Consider the following 17,642-nt stretch of genomic DNA (forward strand, 5'->3'; position numbering starts at 1 on the left):
CCCTACACGTCCTCCACCCTCATGCTGAGCACCGGTTCCCCCCAAGGATGCGTGCTGAGCCCTCTCCTGTACGCCCTCTACACCTACGACTGCAGCCCGGCCCACGGCAACAACACCATCGTCAAGTTTGCTGACGACACGACAGTGGTCGGTCTGATCTCGGAAGGTTACGAGACAGCCTACAGAGAGGAGGTAAAGAGACTGACAACTTGGTGCAAGGACAACAGACTGCACCTTAACTCTGCTAAAACAAAGGAGATTGTCGTCGACTTCAGGAGGAACAAGACGCTGCCGCCCCCCCTCTGCATCGAAGGCGTGTGTGTGGAGAGGGTCCACACGTTCAAGTTCCTGGGAGTACAGATCTCCGATGACCTTTCTTGGAGTCACAACACCACAGCAGTGGTAAAGAAGGTCCGCCAACGTCTGCACTTCCTGAGAGTCCTCAGGAAATTCAACCTGGACAGGAAGCTGCTGCTGGCCTTCTACCACTCGTCCATCGAGAGCCTGCTGACGTACTCTGTCTCCACCTGGTACAGCGGCTGCACTGAGGCGGACAGAGTGAGGCTCCAGAGGACAGTCAAAACAGCGCAAAGGATTATTGGCTGCCCTCTCCCCTCGCTGTCGGACATCTACACCGCCCGGTGCCTCAGAAGGGCTCTCAACATCGTCAAAGACAATACCCACCCAAACTCACACCTGTTCGACCTGTTGCCCTCTGGCAGGCGCTACAGATGCATCAAATCAAGGACCAATAGACTGAGAAACAGTTTCTTTCCGAGAGCCATCTCCATACTGAACTCTCACACACACACGAGACCACCCTAACCTTGCAAAACAGCATTGTGATGTGTTTCTATATGCCCTATTCAGTCTTATTTATTTATCTAATTTATATATTTGTCTGTATTATTGTTGTATTGCACTGGAGAGGGGAGCCCTCTAATCTCGTTGCACACTTGAGTACAATGACAATAAAGGGATTTCTATTTCTATTTCTATTTCTATTTCTAATGTAAATACTAGCCCTTCTTATCAAATTACCATCTTTTTTTCCCGTGTCATTTCCATCTGTGCATTTCATTCCAGTTACTAACTACAGTTACCTTAATAGAAAGATCATCAACTGAAGTATGAAACATAACATATTTATTTCTTCAAATCATCCTTACAGCAGAACCTAATTCTTATCCTTATTCATTTGTTCAAGTCACACCTTCTTCAATCACCAAACTCTCTCTCTGACTTCCTCCCCCTACTTGGGAACGAGCATCTAACTTCAAAGAGCTGTTAACTCTTTGTTACAGCACACTCATGAGTTACGATTACACCAATACCCATTGCCCTCTGTCAAACTTTCCTCACTCCTTTTTTTTTTTTAATTTTCCAAATTCACTGTAGCCTTACCAAAGCCACTCAAAACTATCAAGGTATCAAATCAAAAACTACAAAATCAGGAAACACCTATGCTCCTACAAGGGTTTCTCATGCTCACGTCTTCATTCAATTAAGATTTCACAACACCTACTCCTCTCTTTCTGAAAAAGACACAAGTATACAATTAAGTAAAACCCATCATCAGAATGATATACCTTGTCTGTCGGATCATGTAAGTATAAATTGTGCCATCAATAATCTTTTTCTGTAAATTAATCACATCCCCACAACTTGGGCTCTCATTGTTCTGTAAAAGTAAACCTAATTTCAATTCATGCAACCAACTCAGTGTCCTTCTGGGTCCCTCAACCACGCAGGTTCTAATTCTGTTACTCTAGACAGTTTTCCACTTGCAAATCTGACTATGACACATTTCTCTTGCTCTATCATTTGGAATTAATTTATTACAAGCAATCCTACATGCACCAGTGTCACATAAAAAGGTAATTGGTGACCCATTTACCAATAAGGTTATTTCAGCTCAGTTATTTCATCAAAGGCCAATATCTCTTGTAAATTTAGGAGGACCTCTTCATCTAGAAACTCATCTGTTCCTTGATCAGCCTCTAAATCCTGTTTAGATGCTTCCTATCCTAGTCATGCTGAAGGTTGCTTTTTCTCAGGGCAATCTCTTGCTATATGGCCTTCTTTACCACAACGCCAGCAGCCTGATGTATTTTGCCTGTTTGCTCCTCTTCCTATTCTTCCTCCTTTCTGTCGTCTGCCCCTTTGTCCTCTAAAGCTACCTAGGCCCTTTCCACCTCGATAAAAGACCTCCTGTCCTACCTGTCCTACCTGACCTGTCCTGTCTATAGACCTCTGCTTCTTTTTATTTTCTATCTTCTCAGCATGGAGGGCGTGATTTACATACTCCTCCAGGGTACCTGTTGGCAGGCAAATGAAATGTTTATTTACCCACTTATGAATTACCTCTCTTGAGCCTGCATGTAAAGCATTCTTCAACTGCTGTTGAAATGGCCCATTTACATTACCATTTTCCTGTAGCCCGCTGTGATTTTTAAACACAGCTGTCATTCTCACTTTGTGTTGCTCAAAAGTCTCATCATCCTTTTGTTTTACTCTTCCTATTTCAGTGTAATTTGCTCTATCTGACTTTTCGCATTCCTTTCCTTTGCTTATTTTGTTTTCATTCTCTTTTTGTTTCCTGTATCCCTCTTCTCTTTTTAAGGCTACCCTCATCCAATATTCTGTTTCCTCAAAGCCATTTTTCTTCATCTTTTTGGGGTCTTTTTCGTCTTTCCTATGATTGATCCCTGCAATGCGGCTATTTTTTGTGTATTTAACTGACCATTAAAGCCATGTTCAGTTATCCATGTATCTAAATACTGAGTTTTATCAGGATCCTGTTTTTCGATGAACTTCCAATCTCTACACTGCAGCGTATCCCTGGGTTTTATTTTACTACCTAATATCCCCATTTTAGAAAATTTGGACCAGTTTGTCAACACCTAAGGTGTTCTAAAAACTGGTTTCTCATCAGTAGGACAGCAACTCAAATTTCCTGTTGTGGTAATTCTCAATTCAACCTTTTCAGGTGGAGAATTATTGCCTTTGCATCCACACCAGTCTGCTGTGTACAACCCTACTGTATTACATCGGATAAAATACCAAGTGGTATTTGTAATCCCCAATCACACCGTTCACTCACTTTACATACGGTTTGCGCAAACATTCACACACGGAATTTAAGTGTACACACAGACTCCGCCGTCCTACTTTCTCCACGGAATTTCTCGGACTCCGCCGTCATATACCTGCCATTGACTAGTATTCACAGGGTTTTTTTATTTCTCACTCCACTGTCCTTCATGGACCTGCCATCGACTAGTATGCACAGGATTTCTTATCTATACACAATTTCTTTCTCTTTTCTCTATCTTTCTTTCTTTCTCTTTTCTTATTTCATCTCTACTTCATGTCTTTCTTTGCTTTTTTTTCTTTTTTATGTTTTATTTTTATTTATTTATTCTTAATGCTCATTTATTTATTCTGAACACTTATTTATTTATTCTTAACGCGCAATGACCTCCAGTCAGTCACTTCCCCCCTAAAAAAAAATATCTCACCACTGTTGTCTTCCCTCCATTGGATCGCCGTCAACCGTCAGATCCCAGCTGGTGGGGTGAGGTCCAGTCCTGGAAAAGGATTTTTAGGCTCTCTCTAGTGAGCCTGCCATGGCCATGGTCTTTCTGGAGTTCACCACACCCGCTGGAATCCTCAGGTATCTTGGCTTCCCGCTCAAAGGACCAAAATAATGTCAGGTTCAATCACCTAAGCATTCACTGAACAAAGGCAAAATGAATGAAAGGAAGACAAGAGTTGATCTTTTACTCGCGAGGAGAACGAACGGAGGTGTGCTCAGTTACATCTCCAACTTCGTTCTGGAGCACACTCCGCCGAGCCCTCTATTTTATTTGGGAAGTCCCTAAACAATACAATGTATTTGCACTAAGGAACGAAGGGGGGAGCACCAGCAGGAACATGTAAACATTTCAGACACAAGAGGAAAGACAGACATCAATGGCAGTCATTTACTGATTGAAAAGGCAGATATGCCTTTTAGTGCTCTGGCACTAAAGTCTCAGTCCTTTTGGTTCAGAGGTGTGTCTCGGCACACCTCCTTTGATGTTGTAGACGTTCATCCTGTCTTCAGGCATCCGCTTCTCTTGAAGTCTTCTCATCCATATGGTCAAACATAGGTCACGCTGTGGAACAATTCTTTTGCAATACTAATAGAGTAAAATATGGGATAAAATATATCTTCAACCTAACAATAGTGTAAACTGACATACTGAAGACTGGACAGTCATTAATTTGATTGTCCAGTCTTTCCCTCATGAGATAATGCTTCACTTAGAAAATGTGTACAGCGCGAGCTGAAAATGCATTTGCAGTACTAAACTACCACATTTCTATAACAGCTTAATTCAACGTTTCCAATGTAAATTTCTTCCTTTATATAGTGTAAACTGACATACTGAAGACTGGACAGTCATTAATTTGATTGTCCAGTATTTCCCTTATGAGATATTGCCTCACTTTGCAAATGTGCACAGCGCAAGCTGAAAATGCATTTGCAGCACAATAAAAACCCAAACTTCTATAACAGCTAAACCAAACGTTTCCAATAAAAGATTCCACCTTTATATCGTGGAAAAAGACATCCTGAAGCCTGGACAGTCATTAATTTGATTGTCCAGTATTTCCCTTATGAGATAATGCCTCACATAGCAGAATCATAAAAACATGGACGTGATGGTAAACTGTCCATTGTGCCGATAGATGGTATTCTCATGAGGTTAGGCTTGCTATGGAGAGTGGCATGGGGGTTGTGTCTCATGGTTGGAATGGGAAAGATGTCAATTTGGGACACATCGTCAGTAGTGTTCCATCAAATCACTGGGTGTTTCGGCCTTTATCACTAGACACCCTCATCGATGGTGGCCAGCGGCCGGTTGATCACGCCCGCGCTTATGTCCCATGCCCAATTAACTGTGGTGGATGGTTCTGCCCTGGGTACTCAAGTGGGATGACGCAGATTAGTGGTGGGATGGGGAGGGGGGACGGGGGTCATGTTGCTGATCTATGAGCCCAGTAGGGGTCCTTCCTCTTCATCCAGATCCACTGGCTGCTTCTTTCAGCCGCTTTAGAGAGCGATCTGACTGTGTGCCGCAGAGCCTGTCCATGGATTCCCAGGTCTTTCAGCAGCTTGATGGTTGATGAGGCCAGAAACCCTCTGCATCCAACTTCGACGGGATAGACCTTGGCTTTCCACCCTCGTTGTTGTGCGTCCGCCGCCAGTTCAGTGTAGCGCAACTTCTTACGCTCATAGGCCTCTTCAACTGCATTTTCCCACGGGACTGTGAGCTCTGCAATGTAGACAGTCTTCAATGAATGGGACCACAGCACTAAGTCTGGCCTTAGGGTGGTGGTTGCAATCTCTGCTGGGAAGATTAGTTGCTGACCTATATCGACCAGCATCTTCCAATCCCGAGCCTTGGTTAGCTGACCAACTTCTGGCTTGAGAAAAGGATGGTTGGGCTTTTCCTGTCCCTCTCGGACAAATTTTGGTGCTGTAATGGTAGTGGTGGCTCTTAAGGGCAAGGAGTTGATGGTAGTTCTCCTGCTTTCAAGCACTGCTGCCAAGCTCTTGAGGACCTGGTTGTGCCTCCAGGTATAGCGGCCTTGTGTGAGGCTGGTCTTACAACCAGTCAGGATGTGTTTGAGAGTTGCTGGTGTTGGGCAGAGGGCACAGGTTGGATCTTCGCCATACCACTGGTGGAGGTTTTTTGGGGATGGCAGCACGTCATTGGTAGCTCTGATGATGAAGCTGATGTTGCTAGCTTCCATCTCCCAGAGATCCCTCCAGCCAAGCTTTCTTTTCTCCAGGCCTTCCCACCTCATCCACTGTCCCTGCTTGGCAAGTGAGACAGCCTTTGCAGACCTTTCAGCCTCTTCCTGGCGGCGCACCTCCTCCACGACCATTTTTTTCCTCTCTACGGTTGAGGCCTTACACCAAGTTGGTTTGCTTGCTGTAAGGCCAAAGCCTCCTCTTCCCCTCTGGACGTGTCCCACAATATCGCTGTGCCTCAGGGCTGCTGTGGCATGCTGCACTGCACTGGATGGTGTCCATTTCCGTGCAGTTGACAGGGGTGGTGCCGTTTCACTGATGGTCCGGTCTCTGGAGTCCGTCAGCGTCATCTGTAGTCTCACTTTAGAGCACTTGTATTCTTCAGTGAGACTTGTGATGGGCAGTTCGAGGACTCCTTTGCCATAGAGGCTGATGTTATTCAGACAGCGTGGGACACCAAGCCACTGTTTCACATATACTGTGATGGCTCGCTCCATCTTCTCCACAGTTGTTAGTGGGACCTCGTAGACAGTGAGTGGCCACATCACGAGAGGGAGAAGCCCAAATTGCAGACACCAGAGCTTGAGCTTCCCTGGTAGTGGAGTCTTGTTGATGTTGTTCAGGTCGTTGATGATATCCTGTCTTAGCTGCTGCACCTGGTTTTTATCCTTAAGACTTGAGTCATACCATCTGCCCAGGCTTTTGACAGGTTGTTCTGCCACCGTTGGTATTGGTTCGTCACCAATGCAGAACTTCACGTCTTTTAGCTCTCCCTTGATTATCGAGATGCTACGTGACTTGTTCGGCTTGATTTTCATCCGGGCCCAGCTGATGTTTTCCTGCAGCTTACCAAGTAGCCGCCTGGTGCAAGCTGCAGTGGTGGTCAGAGTGGTCATGTCGTCCATATATACTCGGACGGTGGAAGGCGGATCCCGTTCCTGGTTCGCTCACCCCGCCACCCATTTTGAGGCCCTGATGATGACCTCCATGGCCATTGTAAAGGCCAGGGGTGAGATCGTGCAACCTGCCATGATGCCTACTTCTACTTGCTGCCATGATGTTTTGAAGTCGGGTGTTGTGAAGCACAGCTGCAGGTCTTCAAAGTAGGATTTTACCAAGGTAGTGATGGATGTTGGAACGCGGAAGAAGTTGAAGGACTCCCAGAGAAGGCTATGCGGAACTGAACCAAAGGCATTGGCTAGGTCGAGAAAGATGACATGAAGATCCCCTTTGTTCTTCTTCGCTGCTTGAATCTGATGCCAGATCATACTGGTGTGCTCCAAGCAGCCAGAGAATCCAGAAATTCCAGCCTTTTGTACGGATGTGTCAATGTACTCGTTTTTTCTCCAGGTAGGTGGTGTGTGTCAAGACGCTGAAAAAGATTTTCCCTTCAACGTTGAGAAGGCTGATTGGCCGAAATTGACTGATATCTGCGTCCTTCTCTTTTGGAATTAGTACACCTCCAGCCCTTCGCCATGCCTTTGGTATTATCCCCTTCTGCCAGACGATTCTCATTAGCCTCCAAAGATAGCGTAGGACATCTGGTGAGTTCTTGTAGAGCTTATATGACACTCCATTTGGTCCTGGTGCAGATCCTGATCTTGCACGCCCACCATGTTCTCCACTTCTTTCCATTTTGGAGGGCCGGTCTCGATGTTGACCTCTGGTGGTCGAATGGGGGGGATATCATGTGGGATGGCTAGCTGTTCATGCCTTTTCGTGTCTTGGTAGACCTTTTCCAGGTGCTCTTCAAGTTCCTTCTTTGAAGTTTGCAGGAACCCGCTTTTGTCCTTAGCGAAGAGATCTTTGACAAACTTGAAGGGATTTTTATAGAACAGGGTTCTTGTGTGTTCCTTCTTCCTGCGAAGTTTCCTCAAGTTCTCTGCTCTTCGTAAGGTTTTCAACCGGAGCTTGATGTCCCCATGGAGCAGCATGAGACCTTCTCTCTCTGGATCAGAGGCTTTTCTCCACTGTTTCCGCAGGTCCCTTCTTTCCCTGATCAGTCTCTCTATCTCTTGTTGCCTCCTAGGTTTGGTTGGTGGTGGTATTTTGTTGGTGGTTTTCCAGCTGTTCACTCCAAAGCGCTCCTCTCCATAGTGGTAGATGATGTCACCGATGTGTTCCAGCTTTCTCTCTGCAGTGCCCACTTGTTGCTCCAACATTTTCACCAGGTCGTTATTGACGGTTTCCCACTCTCTCTTCTCAATAGTTTTGGGCCACCTCACACTCTGTCTGTGCCCTTTGATCTTGTTCTCTTTGGGAGGTCTCTGTGGCTGGGTGGGTTCTACCTCTTGCAATTCTGTGTTTATAATACCCTCCTCAGTGACAGGGGGGCTGATGCTCTGCGAACTTTGGGTTTTTTCCCGTCGCTGTGCTTCACTCGACTGATTTGACGCATTACTTCGTAAGAAGTATTGGTCAATGCGAGGCCCTTGACTCGGCTTTCCCAAACACCGCTTCTTTCCTTGGTGGATCTTCAACCCTGTAACTGATGTTACTTTTGCCCAGCCACAGGTGCAGACCTGAAGTGAGTGTCCTGCTGCCATTGTCTCATGCACCGTGTTCTTGCTCGTAGTCATGTTTGTTCCTAGGTCTGTAACCGTGTGGTCAGTCATTGAGCCATCTTGCGCCCCCGCTCTCGCAGGCTGTAGGGGTGTCATTCTTTGTAGACTTTCTGTAGCACTTGGCGGGTGTCTCCAACAAACTGAACACAGTGTCAGAGACTGCCAGCATGGGTAGCTAGCCCATGTCAGCCCCAGTGGGGTCTATTCCCTCCTGTCAGCAGTCTCTCCAGGCTGTCACACAGACTTTTTCTAAGTGTTGCTGTATCTCATGAAGGAAATACTGGACAAAGAAATTAATGACTTCCCAGGCTTCAGGATGCATTTTTACACTATATAAATGTGGAAATTTACATTGGAAACGTTTGGTTTAGCTGTTAATGAAGTTTCGTTTTTTTAGTGCTGCAAATTCATTGTCTGCTGGCGCTGTACACTTTTTCTAAGTGTTGCAATATCTCATGAAGGAAATACTGGACAATCAAATTAATGACTTCCCAGGCTTCAGGATGCCTTTTTACACTATATAAATGTGGAAATTTACATTGGAAACGTTTGGTTTAGCTGTTAATGAAGTTTCGTTTTTTTAGTGCTGCAAATTCATTGTCTGCTGGCGCTGTACACTTTTTCTAAGTGTTGCAATATCTCATGAAGGAAATACTGGACAATCAAATTAATGACTTTCCAGGCTTCAGGATGCCTTTCTACACTATATAAAGGTGGAAATTTACATTGGAAACGTTTGGTTTAGCTGTTATAAAAGTTTGTTTTTTTAGTGCTGTAAATGCATTCTCAGCTCGCGCTGTACACATTTGCTATGTGAGGCATTATCTCATAAGGGAAATACTGGACAATCAAATTAATGACTTCCCAGGCTTCAGGATGCCTTTTTACACTATATAAAGGTGGAAATTTACATTGGAAACGTTTGGTTTAGCTGTTATAAAAGTTTGGTTTTTTAGTGCTGTAAATGCATTTTCAGCTCGCGCTGTACACATTTGCTATGTGAGGCATTATCTCAAAAGGGAAATACTGGACAATCAAATTAATGACTTCCCAGGCTTCAGGATGTCTTTTTACACTGTATAAAGGTGGAAATTTACATTGGAAACGTTTGGTTTAGCTGTTATAAAAGTTTGGTTTTTTAGTGCTGTAAATGCATTTTCAGCTCGCGCTGTACACATTTGCTATGGTGAGGCATTATCTCATAAGGGAAATACTGGGCAATCAAATTAATGACTTCCCAGGCTTCAGGATGTCTTTTTACACTATATAAAGGTGGAAATTTACATTGGAAACGTTTGGTTTAGCTGTTATAAAAGTTTGTTTTTTTTGTGCTGTAAATGCATTTTCAGCTCACGCTGTACACATTTGCTATGAGAGGCATTATCTCATAAGGGAAATATTGGACAATCAAATTAATGACTGCCCAGGCTTCAGGATGCCTTTCTACACTATATAAAGGTGGAAATTTACATTGGAAACGTTTGGTTTAGCTGTTAATGAAGTTTCGTTTTTTTAGTGCTGCAAATTCATTGTCTGCTGGCGCTGTACACTTTTTCTAAGTGTTGCAATATCTCATGAAGGAAATACTGGACAATCAAATTAATGACTTTCCAGGCTTCAGGATGCCTTTCTACACTCTATAAAGGTGGAAATTTACATTGGAAACGTTTGGTTTAGCTGTTATAAAAGTTTGGTTTTTTAGTGCTGTAAATGCATTTTCAGCTCGCGCTGTACATATTTGCTATGAGAGGCATTATCTCATAAGGGAAATATTGGACAATCAAATTAATGACTGCCCAGGCTTCAGGATGTCTTTTTACACTATATAAAGGTGAAAATTTACATTGGAAACGTTTAGTTTAGCTGTTATAAAAGTTTGTTTTTTTAGTGCTGTAAATGCATTTTCAGCTCGCGCTGTACACATTTGCTATGTGAGGCATTATCTCATAAGGGAAATACTGGACAATCAAATTAATGACTTCCCAGGCTTCAGGATGCCTTTTTACACTATATAAATGTGGAAATTTACATTGGAAACGTTTGGTTTAGCTGGAAATGAAGTTTCGTTTTTTTAGTGCTGCAAATTCAATGTCTGCTGGCGCTGGACACTTTTTCTAAGTGTTGCAATATCTCATGAAGGAAATACTGGACAATCAAATTCATGACTTTCCAGGCTTCAGGATGCCTTTCTACACTATATAAAGGTGGAAATTTACATTGGACACGTTTGGTTTAGCTGTTATAAAAGTTTGGTTTTTTAGTGCTGTAAATGCTATGTGAGGCATTATCTCATAAGGGAAATATTGGACAATCAAATTAATGACTGCCCAGGCTTCAGGATGTCTTTTTTACACTATATAAAGGTGGAAATTTACATTGGAAACGTTTAGTTTAGCTGTTATAAAAGTTAGTTTTTTTAGTGCTGTAAATGCATTTTCAGCTCGCGCTGTACACATTTGCTATGTGAGGCATTATCTCATAAGGGAAATACTGGACAATCAAATTAATGACTTCCCAGGCTTCAGGATGCCTTTTTACACTATATAAATGTGGAAATTTACATTGGAAACGTTTGGTTTAGCTGTTAATGAAGTTTCGTTTTTTTAGTGCTGCAAATTCATTGTCTGCTGGCGCTGTACACTTTTTCTAAGTGTTGCAATATCTCATGAAGGAAATACTGGACAATCAAATTAATGACTTCCCAGGCTTCAGGATGCCTTTTTACACGATATAAATGTGGAAATTTACATTGGAAACGTTTGGTTTAGCTGTTAATGAAGTTTCGTTTTTTTAGTGCTGCAAATTCATTGTCTGCTGGCGCTGTACACTTTTTCTAAGTGTTGCAATATCTCATGAAGGAAATACTGGACAATCAAATTAATGACTTTCCAGGCTTCAGGATGCCTTTTTACACTATATAAAGGTGGAAATTTACATTGGAAACGTTTGGTTTAGCTGTTATAAACGTTTGGTTTTTTAGTGCTGTAAATGCATTTTCAGCTCGCGCTGTACACATTTGCTATGTGAGGCATTATCCCATAAGGGAAATACTGGACAATCAAATTAATGACTTACCAGGCTTCAGGAGACCTTTTTACACTATATAGAGGTGGAAATTTACATTGGAAACGTTTAGTTTAGCTGTTATAAAAGTTTGTTTTTTTAGTGCTGTAAATGCATTTTCAGCTCGCGCTGTACACATTTGCTATGTGAGGCATTATCTCATAAGGGAAATAATGGACAATCAAATTAATGACTTCCCAGGCTTCAGGATGCCTTTTTACACTATATAAATGTGGAAATTTACATTGGAAACGTTTGGTTTAGCTGTTAATGAAGTTTCGTTTTTTTAGTGCTGCAAATTCATTGTCTGCTGGCGCTGTACACTTTTTCTAAGTGTTGCATTTTCTCATGAAGGAAATACTGGACAATAAAATTAATGACTTTCCAGGCTTCAGGATGCCTTTTTACACTGTATAAAGGTGGAAATTTACATTGTAAACGTTTGGTTTAGCTGTTATAAAAGTTTGGTTTTTTAGTGCTGTAAATGCATTTTCAGCTCGCGCTGTACACATTTGCTATGTGAGACATTATCTCATAATGGAAATGCTGGACAATCAAATTAATGACTTCCCAGGCTTCAGGAGACCTTTTTACACTATATAATTGTGGAAATTTACATTGGAAACGTTTGGTTTAGCTGTTATAAAAGTTTGGTTTTTTAGTGCTGTAAATGCATTTTCAGCTCGCGCTGTACACATTTGCAATGAGAGGCATTATCTCATAAGGAAAATATTGGACAATCAAATTAATGACTGCCCAGGCTTCAGGATATCTTTTTACACTATATAAAGGTGGAAATTTACATTGGAAACGTTTGGTTTAGCTGTTAATGAAGTTTCGTTTTTTTAGTGCTGCAAATTCATTGTCTGCTGGCGCTGTACACTTTTTCTAAGTGTTGCAATATCTCATGAAGGAAATACTGGACAATCAAATTAATGACTTTCCAGGCTTCAGGATGCCTTTCTACACTATATAAAGGTGGAAATTTACATTGGAAACGTTTGGTTTAGCTGTTATAAAAGTTTGGTTTTTTAGTGCTGTAAATGCATTTTCAGCTCGCGCTGTACACATTTGCTATGAGAGGCATTATCTCATAAGGGAAATATTGGACAATCAAATTAATGACTGCCCAGGCTTCAGGATGTCTTTTTACACTATATAAAGGTGAAAATTTACATTGGAAACGTTTAGTTTAGCTGTTATAAAAGTTTGTTTTTTTAGTGCTGTAAATGCATTTTCAGCTCGCGCTGTACACATTTGCTATGTGAGGCATTATCTCATAAGGGAAATACTGGACAATCAAATTAATGACTTCCCAGGCTTCAGGATGCCTTTTTACACTATATAAATGTGGAAATTTACATTGGAAACGTTTGGTTTAGCTGTAAATGAAGTTTCGTTTTTTTAGTGCTGCAAATTCATTGTCTGCTGGCGCTGTACACTTTTTCTAAGTGTTGCAATATCTCATGTAGGAAATACTGGACAATCAAATTAATGACTTTCCAGGCTTCAGGATGCCTTTCTACACTATATAAAGGTGGAAATTTACATTGGAAACGTTTGGTTTAGCTGTTATAAAAGTTTGGTTTTTTAGTGCTGTAAATGCATTTTCAGCTCGCGCTGTACACATTTTCTATGAGAGGCATTATCTCATAAGGGAAATATTGGACAATCAAATTAATGACTGCCCAGGCTTCAGGATGTCTTTTTACACTATATAAAGGTGGAAATTTACATTGGAAACGTTTGGTTTAGCTGTTATAAAAGTATGTTTTTTTAGTGCTGAAAATGCATTTACAGCACTAAAAAACCAAACTTTTATAACAGCTAAACCAAACGTTTCCAATGTAAATTTCCACCTTTATATAGTGTAGAAAGGCATCCTGAAGCCTGGAAAGTCATTAATTTGATTGTCCAGTATTTCCTTCATGAGATATTGCAACACTTAGAAAAAGTGTACAGCGCCAGCAGACAATGAATTTTCAGCACTAAAAAAACGAAACTTCATTAACAGCTAAACTAAACGTTTCCAATGTATATTTCCACCTTTATATAGTGTAAAAAGACATCCTGAAGCCTGGGCAGTCATTAATTTGATTGTCCAATATTTCCCTTATGAGATAATGCCTCTCATAGCAAATGTGTACAGCGCGAGCTGAAAATGCATTTACAGCACTAAAAAACCAAACTTTTATAACAGCTAAACCAAACGTTTCAAATGTAAATTTCCACCTTTATATAGTGTAGAAAGGCATCCTGAAGCCTGGAAAGTCATTAATTTGATTGTCCAGTATTTCCTTCATGAGATATTGCAACACTTAGAAAAAGTGTACAGCGCCAGCAGACAATGAATTTTCAGCACTTAAAAAACGAAACTTCATTAACAGCTAAACCAAACGTTTCCAATGTAAATTTCCACATTTATAGAGTGTAAAAAGGCATCCTGAAGCCTGGGAAGTCATTAATTTGATTGTCCAGTATTTCCCTTATGAGATAATGCCTCACATAGCAAATGTGTACAGTGCGAGCTGAAAATGCATTTTCAGCACTAAAAAACCAAACTTTTATAACAGCTAAACCAAACGTTTCCAATGTAAATTTCCACCTTTAGATAGTGTAAAAAGACATCCTGAAGCCTGGGCAGTCATTAATTTGATTGTCCAGTATTTCCCTTATGAGATAATGCCTCACATAGCAAATGTGTACAGTGCGAGCTGAAAATGCATTTTCAGCACTAAAAAAACCAAACTTTTATCACAGCTAAACCAAACGTTTCCAATGTAAATTTCCACCTTTATATAGTGTAAAAAGACATCCTGAAGCCTGGGCAGTCATTAATTTGATTGTCCAATATTTCCCTTATGAGATAATGCCTCTCATAGCAAATGTGTACAGCGCGAGCTGAAAATGCATTTACAGCACTAAAAAACAAACTTTTATAACAGCTAAACCAAACGTTTCCAATGTAAATTTCCACCTTTATATAGTGTAGAAAGGCATCCTGAAGCCTGGAAAGTCATTAATTTGATTGTCCAGTATTTCCTTCATGAGATATTGCAACACTTAGAAAAAGTGTACAGCGCTAGCAGACAATGAATTTTCAGCACTAAAAAAACGAAACTTCATTAACAGCTAAACCAAACGTTTCCAATGTAAATTTCCACATTTATAGAGTGTAAAAAGGCATCCTGAAGCCTGGGAAGTCATTAATTTGATTGTCCAGTATTTCCCTTATGAGATAATGCCTCACATAGCAAATGTGTACAGTGCGAGCTGAAAATGCATTTTCAGCACTAAAAAACCAAACTTTTATAACAGCTAAACCAAACGTTTCCAATGTAAATTTCCACCTTTATATAGTGTAGAAAGGCATACTGAAGCCTGGAAAGTCATTAATTTGATTGTCCAGTATTTCCTTCATGAGATATTGCAACACTTAGAAAAAGTGTACAGCGCCAGCAGACAATGAATTTTCAGCACTAAAAAAACGAAACTTCATTAACAGCTAAACCAAACGTTTCCAATGTAAATTTCCACATTTATAGAGTGTAAAAAGGCATCCTGAAGCCTGGGAAGTCATTAATTTGATTGTCCAGTATTTCCCTTATGAGATAATGCCTCACATAGCAAATGTGTACAGTGCGAGCTGAAAATGCATTTTCAGCACTAAAAAAACTAACTTTTATAACAGCTAAACCAAACGTTTCCAATGTAAATTTCCACCTTTATATAGTGTAAAAAGACATCCTGAAGCCTGGGCAGTCATTAATTTGATTGTCCAATATTTCCCTTATGAGATAATGCCTCTCATAGCAAATGTGTACAGCGCGAGCTGAAAATGCATTTACAGCACTAAAAAACCAAACTTTTATAACAGCTAAACCAAACGTTTCCAATGTAAATTTCTACCTTTATATAGTGTAGAAAGGCATCCTGAAGCCTGGAAAGTCATTAATTTGATTGTCCAGTATTTCCTTCATGAGATATTGCAACACTTAGAAAAAGTGTACAGCGCCAGCAGACAATGAATTTTCAGCACTAAAAAAACGAAACTTCATTAACAGCTAAACTAAACGTTTCCAATGTAAATTTCCACCTTTATATAGTGTAAAAAGACATCCTGAAGCCTGGGCAGTCATTAATTTGATTGTCCAATATTTCCCTTATGAGATAATGCCTCTCATAGCAAATGTGTACAGCGCGAGCTGAAAATGCATTTACAGCACTAAAAAACCAAACTTTTATAACAGCTAAACCAAACGTTTCCAATGTAAATTTCCACATTTATATAGTGTAGAAAGGCATCCTGAAGCCTGGAAAGTCATTAATTTTATTGTCCAGTATTTCCTTCATGAGATATTGCAACACTTAGAAAAAGTGTACAGCGCCAGCAGACAATGAATTTTCAGCTCTAAAAAAACGAAACTTCATTAACAGCTAAACCAAACGTTTCCAATGTAAATTTCCACATTTATAGAGTGTAAAAGGGCATCCTGAAGCCTGGGAAGTCATTAATTTGATTGTCCAGTATTTCCCTTATGAGATAATGCCTCACATAGCAAATGTGTACAGTGCGAGCTGAAAATGCATTTTCAGCACTAAAAAACCAAACTTTTATAACAGCTAAACCAAACGTTTCCAATGTAAATTTCCACCTTTATATAGTGTAAAAAGACATCCTGAAGCCTGGGCAGTCATTAATTTGATTGTCCAGTATTTCCCTTATGAGATAATGCCTCACATAGCAAATGTGTACAGCGCGAGCTGAAAATGCATTTACAGCACTAAAAAAACAAACTTTTATAACAGCTAAACTAAACGTTTCCAATGTAAATTTCCACCTTTATATAGTGTAAAAAGACATCCTGAAGCCTGGGCAGTCATTAATTTGATTGTCCAATATTTCCCTGATGAGATAATGCCTCTCATAGCAAATGTGTACAGCGCGAGCTGAAAATGCATTTACAGCACTAAAAAAACAAACTTTTATAACAGCTAAACCAAACGTTTCCAATGTAAATTTCCACCTTTATATAGTGTAGAAAGGCATCCTGAAGCCTGGAAAGTCATTAATTTGATTGTCCAGTATTTCCTTCATGAGATATTGCAACACTTAGAAAAAGTGTACAGCGCCAGCAGACAATGAATTTTCAGCACTAAAAAAACGAAACTTCATTAACAGCTAAACCAAACGTTTCCAATGTAAATTTCCACATTTATATAGTGTAAAAAGACACCCTGAAGCCTGGGCAGCCATTAATTTGATTGTCCAATATTTCCCTTATGAGATAAGGCCTCTCATAGCAAATGTGTACAGCGCGAGCTGAAAATGCATTTACAGCACTAAAAAACCAAACTTTTATAACAGCTAAACCAAACGTTTCCAATGTAAATTTCCACCTTTATATAGTGTAAAAAGACATCCTGAAGCCTGGGCAGTCATTAATTTGATTGTCCAATATTTCCCTTATGAGATAATGCCTCTCATAGCAAATGTGTACAGCGCGAGCTGAAAATGCATTTACAGCACTAAAAAACCAAACTTTTATAACAGCTAAACCAAACGTTTCCAATGTAAATTTCTACCTTTATATAGTGTAGAAAGGCATCCTGAAGCCTGGAAAGTCATTAATTTGATTGTCCAGTATTTCCTTCATGAGATATTGCAACACTTAGAAAAAGTGTACAGCGCCAGCAGACAATGAATTTTCAGCACTAAAAAAACGAAACTTCATTAACAGCTAAACCAAACGTTTCCAATGTAAATTTCCACCTTTGTATAGTGTAAAAAGACATCCTGAAGCCTGGGCAGTCATTAATTCGATTGTCCAATATTTCCTTTATGAGATAATGCCTCTCATAGCAAATGTGTACAGCGCGAGCTGAAAATGCATTTACAGCACTAAAAAACCAAACTTTTATAACAGCTAAACCAAACGTTTCCAATGTAAATTTCCACCTTTATATAGTGTAAAAAGGCATCCTGAAGCCTGGAAAGTCATTAATTTGATTGTCCAGTATTTCCTTCATGAGATAATGCCTCACATAGCAAATGTGTACAGTGCGAGCTGAAAATGCATTTTCAGCACTAAAAAACCAAACTTTTATAACAGCTAAACCAAACGTTTCCAATGTAAATTCCACCTTTATTTAGTGTAAAAAGACATCCTGAAGCCTGGGCAGTCATTAATTTGATTGTCCAATATTTC

This window comes from Idiotropiscis lumnitzeri, unplaced genomic scaffold, assembly GCF_059441095.1.
Source record: "Idiotropiscis lumnitzeri isolate Australia: NSW breed Sydney's pygmy pipehorse unplaced genomic scaffold, RoL_Ilum_1.0 HiC_scaffold_154, whole genome shotgun sequence".
NCBI classification, from domain to species: domain Eukaryota; kingdom Metazoa; phylum Chordata; class Actinopteri; order Syngnathiformes; family Syngnathidae; genus Idiotropiscis; species Idiotropiscis lumnitzeri.